Raw genomic sequence first — 16,055 nt, forward strand, 5'->3', positions numbered from 1 at the left:
GTGAGTAATGGAAGTGGAGCAGACGGTGACACGGAACTCTTCCCAAGTGATCCTCCTACCCGGTCAATTCCCAAAGCTCTTCTGTCTCCAAGACAACACTGTTCCACATCCTCTTTGGACTTTCCACAGCTGAAGTACCTGTAGGAGCCATGTATCTATTTTCTATCATTATTGTATTTTGTGTTGCACGTTTGTGATGGGTAGTCAGTCGCCGGAGTTGGGGCGTGGTCGAAGCGAGAAGTTTAGTTACTTATTCATACTTGGTCTTCAGTTCAGCCTTGTTAGGGGAGAGTCGTGGGAGTGGGCCAGGGGGTGTGGGGTGATATCTTCTTGTTGAATGCTTACATACTCTTGAATACGTTTAAGAATGCTTGGCTAAATACGTTTTATACTCATTCCAAATTGGGAACCTGTACGATCTGCCACAAGCGGGACTTCCTGGTGGCCAACCATTTTAATTCCCATTCCCATTCCCGTTCCCCGTTCCCATTCCCAACATGGTCTATGGCCTCCTCTTATGCTCAGGGTGGAGGAACAACAACTTATATTCCACCTGTGTAGCCTCCAACCTGATGGCGTGAATATCGAAAAGCAAATTCATCTCCCCGCCCCCATTCTATTCCCCACTCAGACCTTTATCCTCTTCTCACCTGCCTATCAGTTCCCCCTGGGTCCCATCCTCCTTCCCTTTCTCCTACTGTCCACTGTCCTGTCCTATCAGATTCTTTCTTCTCCAGCCCCTGACCTTTCCCACCCACCTGGCTTCACCGATCACCTTCCAACTACCCTCCTCCCCCACCCCCTGCCTTTTTATTCCAGTGTCTTCCCCCCGCCTTTCCAGTCCTGAAGGCGGGTCCCAGTCCGAAACGCCAACAGTTTATTCATCTCCATAGGCGCTGCCTGTCCTGCTGAGTTCTTCCAGCATTTTGTGTGTGTTGCTTTAATACGCTAAGACTGTTTATTTTGTTATATTGCTGGTTTTAGTTTCATTAGTTTTTATTGTTTCAAGATAGTTTGTTTTGCTAGTTTTTTAAAATAAAGGATCAAACGCATTCCTGGGCTTTGGAAATTCATCATTGGGTGGATAGTGTGTCATACAGTATCAACCCACACCACCCCACCCCCAGGTGTGTTCCATTTCTGCTGGCCTTTTTCAACCCGTCACGGGGTTCGTGACAAAACCAAGTCCCATTCCCGGCCTTCACATGTGGCTACTAAGCCCGGCAGAACTGTTTCTACCGATGGGGGAAGGGGCAATGGTGGGTCACTGAGGCCTGAAACCAGTGGCTTCAGGCAGATGGGGCTCATCAGCTGTGGTTGGCAGCTCATCTAGGAGAAGGAAAACTGATCTCAAACCTCCGCTGCCTTGCGGCTGTACCCACTCATGGGGAAGGCTTCGGGAGTGAACCCAGAGGGAAAAGTCCGGAGCTGGAGTCCCTGAGGCAGTCCTACGTTGAGTTCAACACTGACTGGAAATTCCTGCGATGTTGCTGCTACCAAACTGTATCAGTTCATGCCATTCATTTGGGTTCATCAGATGTGTGGAGAGGGGGAGCTTGCTACACGGGCAACAGCTCGCTCTCCATATCGTACTGCCCTGGCTTGTGTATCCAGACAGCTGGAACGCAACATCTGTGGCCGACCCTGATTGACGAAGAATTCACTCACTTTATCTAAGGAATTTCTGTTGTCTGGAGTGTAAAGGTGATAGATTTTTTGAAAGCGACATAATGAATCTCTTTAATTTCTTGTCTCTCATCTGCCTTGTATCATCATTACTTTGTTTGCTTGGTTCCTGTCCTTTGTTTAAACTTTAAAATAAACGATTATGAAGAATCAAAGTCTCTCACTCATTCCTGACCTCCTAAAAGAACCCAGGGATTGAAGATTACCGATGTCCACCATCACAGTCGGTGGCTAGTTCATGCCGTTGGGTCCATGTTACATGTACGCACAGCCTATCCCACTTCCCTGCCTCCTCATTTAGTTTAGTTATGAGGAAAAGCATGATGACAGGGCTTTCCGCGCCAATGAGTACATATCGCCCAAATATAATTAACTTACTAATCTGCCTGCCTTTGGACGGTGAGAGGAAACCCACGTGGTCACGGGGAGAACGTACGAACTCCGTACCGGCAGTGGTGGTATTGCACCCAGGTTTCTGGCACTGTAACGGTGTTACACTAACCGCTGCTCTATCGCACTACTCCTGCCCTGGAACCTACTATCTCTCACACGCACCCATCACCTCTGCTTTGGCTCTCTTACATTGATGGGTGGTGGGGTGGAGATACGTCTCTACCAAAGGAGGTGTAAGGTGCTCCTTCCCTCTGCTGACCTGCAGGTCACCCTTGGGCGAGGTGTAGCACCTGCTTAGCCCCCCACCCACCCAATCAGGGTCATGTGAAGCCATGGGGGCAGGTGGTGGATGGTCGTACGAGCAGCTGGTGCATATCACAAGTCCTGGTTTTGTGACCACTGACACCAGGCAGACAATCTCTGAAGAGTATTGATAATGGCTGGGGTCACCCACCTTGTAAAGTCACTGACCAGAAGAAGGCAATGGCAAACCACTTCTGTAGAAAAATTTGCCAAGAACAATCATGGTCATCGTGATTGCCCATGTCATACGACACAGGCCATAACGAACGAATGAACACTGAAGGGTAAATTCCAGTGGACAATTAAGCTGCCAGTACATCTCTGGGATGTAGAAGGAAACTAGAAAATATGTGGGAAGACACGAGGTTCTGGGGAAGCGTGTATATAGACAGCCACAAGGACAGGGCGAGCTGGGTCTCCGGACCCATGGGGAAATTGAACTGACTGCTACAACACATCTCAGAATGAGAATCAGGTTTAATGTCACCGGTGAATATCATGAAATGTGTTGTTTTGCAGCAGTGGTGCATTGCAATACGTAATAAAAGAACTATAAATTACAATAAGAAATTGTATGTGTGGACCCCCACCACCCAGGCCATGCGCTCTTCTCACTGCTGCCACCTGGAGGAAGGTACAAGAACCTCGGGACTCACCCCACCAGGTTCATGAACAGTTATTACCCCTCAACCATCAGGCTCCTGAACCAAAGGGGATAACGGTTCTCAACTTCACTTGCCCCATCATTGAAATGTTCCCACAACAAACGGATTCACTTTTCTGGACTCTTCATCTCATGTACTTGATATTTATTGCCTATTTATTTATTGTAATTATTTTTTTCTTTTTGTATTCACACAGTTTGTTGTCTTTGGTTGAACACCCATGTTGGTGCAGTCTTTTATTGACTCTGTTATGGTTATTATTCTATGGTTTCTTAAGGTTGTTATAGCCGGGGGTGGTAATGGAGGCAAGCTCCCACTACCTATAAAATGCTCCCATTGGTGTGTGCCTCAAATAGCCTCTGACAACCAAGTCCAGCTCCTGACTAGGCCTGGCAGAACCGATTCTACTGACAGGAGAAGGGGGAAAGGCGGATTACAGGCACCTTTAAATCAGTCATTTCAGGCAGATGGGGCTCATCAGTCGTGGTTGGCAGCTCATCTGGAAGGAAAACTCTGACCTCAAACCCCTGCTGCCTTGCGGCTATGCACACTTAAGGAAAGGCTTCAAGAGTAAACTCCGAGGGAAAAAGCCTGGAGCTGGAGTCCCTAAGGCAGTCCTACGTTGAGTTCAACGCTGACTGGTTGCGATGCCACCGGTGCCAAACTGTGTCGATCTCTGCCGTTCCTTTGGGTTCATCAGGTGAATGGAGAGAGGGAGCCTGCCACATGGGCAACAGCTTGCCCTCCATATTGTACTGACCTGCTTGTGTATCTAGACAGCTGGGTTGCGACTCTGAGCGACAGAGGCCTCAATCATAACATTATTCTGTGGATTGCTTGAGTATGCCCACAAGAAAATGAATCTCAGGGTTGTATGTTATCATATGAACTTTGAACTTCGATCTCATCTGCCTGTCCGTGGTCCCTATCCCTCCATTTCCTTCCTGTTCACATTCCTGTCAAATGCCTTTTAAACATTGTTTTTGCAGGTGCTTTTACCACCTCCCCTGGCAGCCTGATCCAGGAACTTAACACTCCCTGAGTAAAAAACTTGCCTTGTAAATTCTCTTTCACTTTTACCCTTCTCACTTTGATCCTACGCCAACTAGCGGTTGACATGTCCACACTGGGAAGAAGACTCTAGTGACCCTATAATGCCAATCATAATTTTATACACTCAGTGGCCAATTTATTAGGTACCTCCTGTAGCTAACAAAGTGGCCACTGAGTGTATGTTCATGGTCTTCTGCTGCTGCAGCCCATTCACTTCAAGGTTCGATATGTTGTGTGTTCAGAGATGCTGTTCTGCACACCGCTGTTGTAACACGTTGTTATTTGAATTTCTGTCACCTTTCTGTCAGCTTGAACCAGTCTGGCCATTCTCCTCGGATCTCTCTCATTAACAAAGCTTTTTCACCCACAGAAATGCCACTCACTAATGGTTTTTCTCTTTGCACCATTCTCTATCAACTCTGAAGACTATTGTGCTTGAAAATCCCAGGAGATCAGCAGTTTCTGAGATACTCAAGCCACCCCATCTGGCACCAATAATCATTCCATGGTTATGGTCACATTTCTTCCCCATTCTGATGTTTGGTCTGAAAAACGAATGAACCTCTTGACCATGGTTTTATGCATTGAGTTGCTGCCACCTGATTGGCTGATTAGATATTTGTATTAACAAGCAGGTCTGTCTAATATGGTGACCATTGAGAACATACTTCCATCAGGCCACTCGTCACCTTTCAATGTTCCAGAGTAAACAATCTAAACGTGTCCAACCTCCCTTCACAGCTAAATAAACAATTCAATTTTGTCCAACTTCTTGGATCAAATATTTCAACTAAGGGAACGCTCATTCAGATCCCATGCACCGAATGCCCGAACGAGAGTGGAGGGTGCATGGAGCACCCTGCCAAGGGTGGTGGCAGAGGTAATTACATTGGGGGCACTTAAGAAACTCTTAGAGAGGAACATGGATGAAAGAAAAATGGAGGGCTACACAGGAAAGAAGGAAGGGTTAGATTGAATTTGAAGTAGGTCAGGGGTTACCAGACTGCTTGCTTAACGTCCGTAGCATAAATAAGGATGAGAACCCCTGAAGTAGGTTAAAAGGTTGGCACAGTATTATGGGCTGAAGTGTCTGTACTGAACTGCTCTATGTTTTAAAACCATTAGAATAATCCAGGTGATAAATCCTGGTCCTAACATGTCAATGCAGTTATAAAGAAGGCAAGACAGCGACTATACTTCATTAGGAGTTTGAAGAGATTTGTTATGTCAACGAACACACTCAAAAACTTCTATAGTTGTACCATGGAGAGCATTCTGACAGGCTGCATCACTGTCTGGTATGGAGGGGCTACTGCACAGGACAGGAAGAAGCTGCAGAGGGTTGTAAATCTAGTCAGCTCCATCTTGGGTACTAGCCTACAAAGTACCCAGGACATCTATAAGGAGCGTTGTCTCAGAAAGGCAGCGTCCATTATTAAGGAACCTCATCACCCAGGACATGGCCTTTTCTCACTGTTACCATCAGGGAGGAGGTACAGAAGTCTGAAGACACACACTCAGTGATTCAGGAACAGCTTCTTCCCCTCTGCCATCCGATTCCTAAATGAACATTGAATCCGAGAACACTACCTCACTTTTTTCATATATATTATTTCTGTTTTTCATGATTTTTAGTCTATTCAATATATGTGCACTATAATTGATTTACTTATTTGTTTTTTTTTCCTTCTAGATTATGTATTGTGTTGAACCGCTGCTGCTAAGTTAACAAATTTCATATCACATGCCAGTGATAATAAATCTGATTCTGATTCTGATAAATTCATACATTTACCCCCTACAGTACATCTTAATAATCCAACCAGTATATGAATGGATCAGGGCTAAGTCCATACCATGGTAGTACTCAATGCGACTGGCGTTCCCAGACAGGTTAAACCAGGCTTCAAATGGTTCTTCAATCTCGGCATATGGCAATGAGAAAACTCCTGTGAACAGATTTTAAACTGTTACTTTATGCACACAGGAAGAAATCTTTCTAGCAACTGGAAAAAAAGCTGAATATCTTACACAGCTGAGTGTACATTCTCACTGATAAATATCATGCACGGCAGCAAACATAATCGAGGACTGACTGCAACAGTTTTCAAAGCTCAGAGTAAATTTTATTATCAAAGTACATATATGTCATGTGTTGATGCGTGGCCAAGTGGTTCAGGCGTTTGTCTAGTGATCTGAGGGTCGCTAGTTCCAGCCTCAGCTGAGGCAGTGTGTTGTGTCCTTGAGCAAGGCACTTAACCACACATTGCTCTGCGACGACACTGGTGCCAAGCTGTATGGGTCCTAATGCCCTTCCCTTGGACAACATCGGTGGCGTGGAGAGGGGGGACTTGCAGCACGGGCAACTGCCGGTCTTCCATACAACCTTGCCCAGGCCTGCGCCCTGGAAACCTTCCAGGGCACAAATCCATGGTCTCATGAGACTAACGGATGCCTATTATTATATGTCACCACATACAACACTGAGATTCATTTTCCTGCGGGCATACTCAACAAATCTATAACAAGATTAATGAAAATCAACCAGAGTGCAGAAGACAACAAACTGTGCAAGTGCAAATGTACATAAATAGCAATAAATAATGAGAACATGAGATAATGAGATAAAGTGTCCTCAATGTGAGATCATTGGATGGGCTCTTTGGTTCAAGAGCCTGATGGGTAGCAACTGTTCTTGAACTTGGTGGAGCGAGTCCTGATGCTCTTGTACCTTCTACCTGATGGCAGAAATGAGAGGAGAGCCTGGCCTGGGTGGTGGGGATCTTTGATGATGGATATTTTCCTACAACAGTGTTTCATGTAGATGGGCTGAATGTTTGGGAGGGCTTTGAAGAGAAGTTTGGTTAAGTACATGAATGGGAGCGGGATGGAGGGATATGGTTTAGATGTAGGTCAGTGGGAATTGGCATGGACCAGATGGGCTGAAGGGCCTGTATCTGTACTGGAGTTCTCTACGACTATGACCCTTTCTATTCCACACATCCTCATTTCCAGTCCAGATGAAGGGTCTTGTCACTCCCTGTCCCCTCTGTTGATATTGCCTGACCTACTGACTTCCTCCAGCAGCCCATGTATTGCTCTAGAACCCTGCATCTGCAGTTTTGTTTGTCACCACCCTATCCTCTGGGTGACGGGGTGGAGATACATCTCTCCCAAGGTGCTCCTTCCCTCCACTAGCCTGCAGATCACCCTTGGGCAAGGTGTAGCACCTGCTTAGCCCCCCGATCAGGGTCACATTGAGCCATGGGAGCAGGTGGTGGATGGTTGTATGAGCAGCTGGTGTATATCACAAGTCCTGGTTATACGACCACTAATGGTAGGCAGACAATCTCTGAAGAGTATTGATAATGGCTGGGGTCACTTGTCTTGTAAAGACACTGCCCAGAAGAAGGCAATGGCAAACCACTTCTGTAGAAAAATTTGCCAAGAACAGTCATGGTCATGAAAAGACCATGTTCGCCCACGTTATACGACATGGCACATAATGATGACATTATATGATGTGGCACACAATGATGATGTCATACGACATGGCACATAATGAACGAACTATGTTGGCGTGGACCCACAATCACATCTGCTGATGCCTCGTTACCCTAACGAGAGATGCTATTTGTCCAGCTGCAATTTACCACAGACCAGAAACCAACTACAATTAATGGTTAATACTAGCACCTAGAGGAGATTAGAGAACTTTGGGCACTAAACTCCTCCATGCCCTCCTCTTGTCTCTCACACAGTCCAGGGTCTCTTCAGGTATTGGTGGAATCTCCAGGAAATGTTGGAGATATCTGGAATAACCTCAAGGACTGGAAACTGGTTGTAGGTAGAGTTAGACAGAGTGAGGGCCAAAATAAGACCATATGAAACAGGAGCAGAATTAAGGCCATTTGGCCCATCGAGTCTATTCCACCATTTCATCATTGCTGATCCAATTTTCCTCTCTGCCCCAATCTCCTGCCCTCTCCCCGTATCCCTTCATGCCCTGACTGATCTATCAATCTTTGCCTTAAATATTAACAATGACTTGGCCTCCTCAGTCATCTGGGGCAATGAATTCCGCAGATTCACCACCCTCTGGCACAAGAAGTTCCTCCTCATCTCCACTCTAAAAGGACAGCCCTCTATCCTCTGGTCTTAGACTCCCCCACCATAGGAAACATCCATTTCACATTCACCCTATCAAACCCTTTCACCATTCCCCTCCCTCCTCATTCTGAATTCCACTGAGCAGCGGCCCAGAGACATAGAACGTTCCTCATACCACAAGCCTTTCAATCCCGGAATCATTTCCGTCAACCTCCTTTAAACCCTCTCCAATATCAGCACGTCCTTAAATAAGGGCCAAACCTGCTCACAATAATCCAGGTGAGGCCTCACCAGTGCTTTATAAAGTCTTAACATTACACTCTTCCTGTTACATTTGAATCTAAGATGGCAGTGCCTGTGCAGAGGGTCACACAGACAGCTTTATTATCATCTACACAAGTACATGTGCACAATGAAAATCTGACTTGCAGCAGTACCACAGACATGTCTGTTTAGTTATTTATGAAGATACGGCTTGGAATAGGCACTTCCATCCTTTCCAGCAAGCCCCCGATATAATCCGAGTCTAATCACAGGACAATCTACAAGGACTGTGGGAGAAAATCAGAGTACTGGGAGGAAACCCATGCGGTCACGGGGAGAACATATAAACTCTTAACATCATATAAGCAGCAGTCGCGAGAAAAGCATGAATTTAACACATTTTTTTTACAAGAAAACAATGAAAAGAAAAACCTGCGCACTTTCATGCAAGGGGATAATGGTGTTGCTGGACTGTAGTGTCTGGGGTTGGGTGAATGGAAGTAGCTACTCTTGACCCTGGTGGTGTGGGACTTCAGGCTTCTGTACGGGTCATTCGGCCCATCTAGTCCATCCCCCCCCAATGCAACTTGAGCAAGAAATGCTGAAAACCTGCTCTTGCATCTGGCAAAAGAGGGTCCTTGTCCCGGAATCTGTACCCAGTGCCGGGGGACAGGGGCTGAAGGGCTGGTGCGCGACCCCCGCACTTTCCGCGTCTTACCTGAGACGTGGTAGGTATCCGCGAACTTCGGCGGTTCTGCCTGGGGCTTGGCGTCGAGTGCTATTCTGGAAAACAGATCGAAACAGAAGTTAGAGTAATGTACGGCAGCTCGGCCAGGGAATGCAGAAACGATTTATCACACATCCCTTGACCTGAATGCTTTTGCACGGGTGAGTGCCGAATAGACACTCAGTGCAGCACAGTGCAATGTGGGATCGCTGGCTCCCATTGCAATCAGAGGTCAAGTGAACTGTGCCCCCCGAGAGAGGTTCTGCTGGGGGTCAGCTGGGACGGTGCCCCCCGAGAGAGGTTCTGCTGGGGGTCAGCTGGGGCTGTGCCCCCCGAGAGAGGTTCTGCTGGGGGTCAGCTGGGACTGTGCGCCCCGAGAGAGAGGTTCTGCTGGGGGTCAGCTGGGACTGTGGCCCCTGAGAGAGATGTCCTGCTGGGGGTCAGCTGGGACTTTCCTCATTCACGCCAATCCCATGAAACGAAGATGAAGTGTATAATCTGTGGAGATACAGCTGTCCAGCACCGCACCATACAATTCCCTCAGCAAGCACTCCCCTCCCTTTAGAAGCGGTGCAATTCCCTGTATATGTGTCGGCCCCCCTTCCCTTTCTCTCCGGCTTGGGGATGTCCCAGTACCTGTGATTACGCCCAGGAGCAAGACAGCCGCGCATCGCACGGCCGGCCCCATCACTGTGCTCTGCCCCCCCGTCTCGGCGCGGAATGGGCAGACACCGACACACCCATGGGGTGGGTTCTCCACCCCCCCCACCCCAGAGAGGCAATGTCTATGCAGGGGCCGGACCCAGCAAGAGGGCGTTCCGCCTCTCAATCCTGCTTCCTCATTCAGTAACCTCAGCAACAGTGAACAAGGACCGTCTCTTAGAAATAAATATGATTATGATTATGAAGACATGTGGTCCTCTTTTATTGTCATTTAGTAATGCATGCATTAAGAAATGATACAATATTCCTCCGGTGTGATATCATAAAACACAGGACAGACCAAGACTGAAAAAACTGACAAAACCACATAATTGTAACATATAGTTACAACAGTGCAACAATACCATAACTTGATGAAGAAGTCCGTGAGCACAGTAAACTTCAAAGTCTCTCAAATGTCCCACATCTCACGCAGACGGGAGAAGGAAGAAAAACTCTCCCTGCCACGCCGACCACAATCCGACTCTGAGTCGTCCGAAAACTTCGAGCTCTGATCAGCCCTCCGACACCGAGTACTGAGCGCCATCTCTGCCGAACGATTCGACCTCCTTCTCGGTCGCCAATAGCAGGCAAGGCTGGGGATTTTGAGGCCTACCCTCCGAAAGATTCACGACCACACAGTAACGACAGCAGCGAACGGATGTTTCAGAAATTTCTCCAGATGTTCCTCTGTGCTTTCACGTCCATCCTCCATCAAATCAGAATTGTCCACGGCCCCTATTTAACAGATACGATATCATTTTTCACCGGAGGGCTGTGCACGTGCGGCGCGCTGCCATCTTCTCCTCCCGTATAAAATAAATAGCAACAAATAACGAGCATGAAATATCAAAATAAAAAGGAGTCCTTAAACAAGTTAGTTATCCCCTTTTGTTCAGGAGCCTGATGGTTGAGGGGTAGTAACAGTTCCTGTACCTGGTGGTGCGAGTCCTGAGGCTCTTGTACCTTTTACCTGATGGCAGCAGTGAGAAGAGAGCGTGCCCCGGGTGGAGAGGATCTCTGATGATGGATGCTGCTTTTTTACGGCAATATTTCCCGTGTGTCTGAGTTTTTTTATGCGCTAAGATCTTGTTTGCGAGCTGCCCCCCCCCCACCCATCATTGGGTTGTTTAAAATAAAAGGGAGCTTTCGCGGGATCTTGGCTTTTTTCCCGGTTGCTCAGCTGCAGTCGAATCGACACAGGAGCCGTCACACAGATCAAGGAATGAGGGATTTGAAAAAAAGGAGCTTTCGCAAGATTTCGGCTTTTTCAGGGGGCACAGTTAGCGAGGGCAAATAAAAATTAAAAAGGGACGATGGAGTGGCCATTGTGCGAGTGGACCAGTGTTAGAGTGGGGAGGCTTTGGCTCATCGGGCTTGGGTGAGGAAAGTTTCTTCATTCTTCGTCTGTTGGTACACAGTTAGAGCAGGTGAGGATGGCTTCGGGGCTGTGTTGTGTTTGTTGTGTGAGATGTGGGAACTCCGGGAGACCTCCCTGGATAACCTCATCCGCACCAGCTGCTCAGAGCTGCACTCACAACACGCTGGAGGAGCTCAGCAGGTCAGGCAGCATCCGTGGAAATGATGAGTTGACGTTTCGGGCCGGAACCCTTCGTCAGGACTGTAGAGGGAAGGGGCAGAGGCCCTATATGCTCCTCAGTGAATGAGGTAAGGAACTGGAGCTGCAGCTCGATGACCTTTGGCTCGCACGGGAGACTAAGCAGGCGTTGGAAAGAAGCAACAGGGAGGTAGTCACCCCTCGGTTGACCTGGGTGACAGTCAGGAGAAGGAATTTGGAATAGGCTGACAGTGTAGAGTGCCCCTGTGGCCAATCCCCTCAATAATAAGTATGTGTTTTGGATACTGTCGGGCGAATGACCTATGGGGGGGTGGGGTGGGGAGACACAGTGACCAGGCACTGTGGCTCAGAAGGGAAGGGGTAAAGAGGACTGCTGTATTAATAGGGGATTCCATAGTTCCATAGTTCCATAGGAGTAGATAGGAGATTCCGTGGATGTGATAGCGACACCCAGATGTTATCTTGCCTCCCAGATGCCAAGGTCAGGACATCTCAGATCAGGTCCACGACATTCTAAAGGCTGAGCAGACAGAAGTCTTGCTGCACATTGGCTCCAATGACATGGGTAGGAAAAGCGAGGAGGTCCTGAAGACAGAATTTAGGGGACTAGGTAGAAAGCTGAAAAGCAGGACCTCCAGGGTGGTAATCTCTGGGTTGCTGCCTGTGCCTCATGCCAGTGAGGGCAAGAATAGGATGATTTGGCAGATGAATGCGTGGCTGAGGAACCGGTGCAGGGGACAAAGGTTCAGATTTCTGGATCATTGGGATCTCTTCCAGGAAAGGTATGATCTGGACACCGGACCCCAAGGGGGACCAATATCCTTGTGAGCAGGTTTGCGAGAGCTGTTGGGGAGGGTTTAGTCAAAGTGGCAGGGCAAAGAGAACCAGAGTGATAGGGCTGAGGATGGGACAGTTGGGGTACAAGCAAAGGTAGTGTGTAGTGAGACTGTCAGGAAGGACAGGCAGATGATAGAGCAAAATTGCAATTGATGCGATGAGTTGCAGTGTAAAAGGGGGACAAAATCAATACAGGACTGAAGGTGTTCTGTAGATGATCTTGTAGTACACTTAGAGATTGGCATGTATGAAATTATGGGCATCCCTGAATCATGTCTGAAAGACGTTATAGCTGGGAGCTTAACATCCAAGGATACACAGTGTATTGAAAGGACAGGCAGGTAGGCAGAGGGGGTGTTGTGGCTCTGTTGGTATAAAATGAAATCAAATCCTTAGAAAGGTGTGACAGAAGATGTAGAATCCTTGTGGGTAGAGTTAAGAAACTGCAAGAGTAAAAGGACCCTGATGGGAGTTGTATACAGGCCCCTGAACTGTTGTCAGGATGTGGGATATAAATTACAGTGGGAGATAGAAAAGATATGTAATAAGGACAATGTTATGATTGTTTTGGGGGAAATTCAATATGTAGGTAGTTTGGGAAAACCAAATTGGTGCTGGATCCTAAGAGAGAGAATTTGTAGAATGCCTATAAAATGGTTTTTTAGAGCAGCTTGTAGTTGTAGGAGATCAGCTATTCTGGGTTGGGTGTTGTATAATGAATGAAATTTGATTAGGGAGCTGAAGGGAAAGGAACCCTTAGGAGACAGTGATCACAATATGGTACAATTCACCCTGCAGTTTCAGAGGGAGAAGCTAAAGTCAGATATATCAGTGGATGAAAGGGAATTACAGAGGATGGAGAGAGGAGCTGTCCAAAGTTGATTGGAAGGGGACACCAGCAGGGATGATGGCAGAGCAGCAGTGGCTGGAATTTCTGGGAGCAACTCAGAAGGCACAGGATAGATACATCCCAAAGAAGAAAAAGTATTCTAAAGGCAGGATGATATAACCACAGCTGACAAGGGAAGTCAAAGCCACCATAAAACTAAAAGACAGGGCATATAACAGAGTAAAAATTAGCAGAAAGTTAGAGGATTGGGAAGCTTTTAAAAAACAACAGAAGACAGCTAAAAAAACCCATGAGAGGGAAAGATGAAATTTAAAGGTTTGCTAGTCAACAATATCAAAGAAGATACCAAAAGTTTTTTTTCAGATATATAAAGAATAATAGAGAGGTGAGAGTAGACATTGGACCACTGGACAATGATGACTGGACAGGTAGTAATGGGGGACAAGGAAACTGTGGATGATCTGAAGTAGTATTGTGTACCAGTCTTCATTGTGGAAGACATTCGCAATATTGCGGAAGTTCAAGAGTGTCAGGGGGCAGAAGTGAGAGCATTTACTACTACTAGGGAGAAGGTGCTTAGGAAACTGAAAGGTCTGAAGGTAGATAAGTCATCTGGACCAGCTGGTGTACACCCCAGGGTTCTGAAAGAGTAGCTGAAATGATTGCGAAAACATTACTAATGATCTATCAGGAATCGCTAGATTCTTGAATGGTCTGGGACGACTGGAAAATTGCGAATGTCACTCCACTCTTCAAGGAGGGAGGGAGGCAGAAGAAAGGAAATTATAGGCCAGTTAGTCTGACTTCAGTGGTTGGGGAGATGTTGGAGTTGATTGTTAAGGATGAAGTTTCGAGGTACTTGGAGATGCATGGTAAAATAGGTCATGGTCAGCATGGTTTCCTTAAGGGGAAATTGTTGCCTGATGAATTATTTGGAATTCTTTAAGGAAATAACCAGCAGGATAGAGGAAGGAGGATTGGTAGATGTTCCAGTGACTAGCGACGTTCTAGCCAGGGGTCGGTGCTGGGCCCACTTCTTTTTATGTTGTAGGTTAGTGATTTAGAAGATGAAATTGACAGTTTTGTGGCCAAGGTTGTGGATGATGCAAAGATTGGTGGAGGGGCAGGTAGTGTTGAGGTAGTAGGGAGGCTGCAGAAGGTCTTAGACAGATTAGGAGAATGGGCAAAGAAGTGGCAAATAGAATACAGTATTTGGAAGTGTATGGTCATGCACTTTGATAGAATGAATAACAGCATAGACTGTTTCTAAATGGGGAGAAAATTCAAAAATCTGAGGTGCAAAGGGACTTGGGAGTCCTCATGCAGGATTCACTGAAGGTTAACTTGTGGGTTGAGTTGGCGGTGAGGAAGATAGATCCAATGCTAGCATTCATTTCAAGAGGACTAGAATATAGAAACAAGGATGTAATGGTGAGGCTTTATGAAGCACTGGTGAGGTCTCACATGGAGTATTGTGAGCAGTTTATGGTCCCTTATTTAAGAAAGGATGTGCTGACATTGCAGAGGGTTCAGAGGAGCTTCACAAAATTGATTCTGGGAGTGAAAGGCTTATCATATCAAGTGTGTTCGATGGCTCTGGGCCGTATTCACTGGAATTCAGAGAATGGTGGGGCGGGGGATCTTATTGAAACCTGATGAATATTGAGAGGATGTGGATGTGGAGGGGATGTTTCCTATAGTAGGGTAGTCTAAAACCAGAGGGCACAACCTCAGAATAAGAGGGACAACCATTTAGAAGAGATGAGGAGGAATTTCTTTAGCAGAAAGTGGTGAACCTGTGGAATTCATTGCCACAGGTGGCTGTGAAGGCCGAGCAGTGGGGTATATTTGAGGCAGAGGTTGATAGATTCTTGATTAGTCAGGGCATGCAGGGATACGGGGAGAAGGCAGGAGATTGGGGCTGAGTGGGAAATGGATCAGCCGTGAGGAAATGATGGAGCAGACTTGACAGGTCGAATGGCCCAAAGCTGCTCCTAGGTCTTATGGTCTTAATGCAAACAACGTGTTTTATTGTATGTTTCGTTGTATATAACCATATAACAATTACAGCATGGAAACAGGCCATCTCAAATAAACCTGAATCTATTTTGCACAGCCTTTTTTCTTAATGTTCTCTCTTATCTGTTTTTATAATTGATATATAATTTATCTTCTCTGTGTTGTCCATACCTACCTGCATATGCTGCTACAGTATCAGAATTTAAATGTCCAGGAATGTAATAAGCTGCAGGGAGCAGTGCACTCTGCCCAGTATGTCTCTTCCTGTCATCTACAGGAGACAGTGCCTCAAGAAGGCAGCAAAGTTCCAAGTAAGTCACCATATACAACCCTGGGGTTCATTTTCCTGTGGGCATACTCAACAAATCTATGGAATAGTGATGGAGGCTGCCTTTCTGAGGCATCGTTCATGAAGATGTCCATTCGCCTGACACAGGCAAACATTAATTGAGGAAAACAACGTTTTATTTTCTCTCTGTCTTCTGAGAGCTGTGCTTATCATTAAACCACCTTTGTACTTTGATATTTTATGTGTTATTTTTGTTAATTATGCTTTATATTCTTAACATAGAGGTTTTGGCATTGTTTAGGACCTTCTTGTATTTTGTCTGCTCCCAACAACGTCTCAAACTTCTGTTATTCACCTAATCTCAAATATGACCAAAGCAGAAAAAAATTCAGCTAAGCAAAACTTTTGACCTATACCGAATCAAACCTTGATTGGTTTATACTTGTACTGATCCAAAATTCTCTTAAATGTTGAAATTGAGCTCACATGCACCACTTGCACTGGAAGCTCATTCCACCCTCTCACCACCCTCTGAGTGAAGAAGCTTCCCCTCATAGTCCCTTTAAACTTTTCACCTT

The 16,055-nt window shown here is 46.4% G+C and overlaps 1 pseudogene; it reads right to left on the bottom strand.

Moving 5' to 3' along the window:
- Positions 1-16,055, bottom strand: part of LOC140189892 (uncharacterized) — a 48,348-nt pseudogene that overhangs the window by 24,358 nt on the left and 7,935 nt on the right.

This window comes from Mobula birostris, chromosome 29, assembly GCF_030028105.1.
Source record: "Mobula birostris isolate sMobBir1 chromosome 29, sMobBir1.hap1, whole genome shotgun sequence".
In the NCBI taxonomy this organism is placed as follows: domain Eukaryota; kingdom Metazoa; phylum Chordata; class Chondrichthyes; order Myliobatiformes; family Myliobatidae; genus Mobula; species Mobula birostris.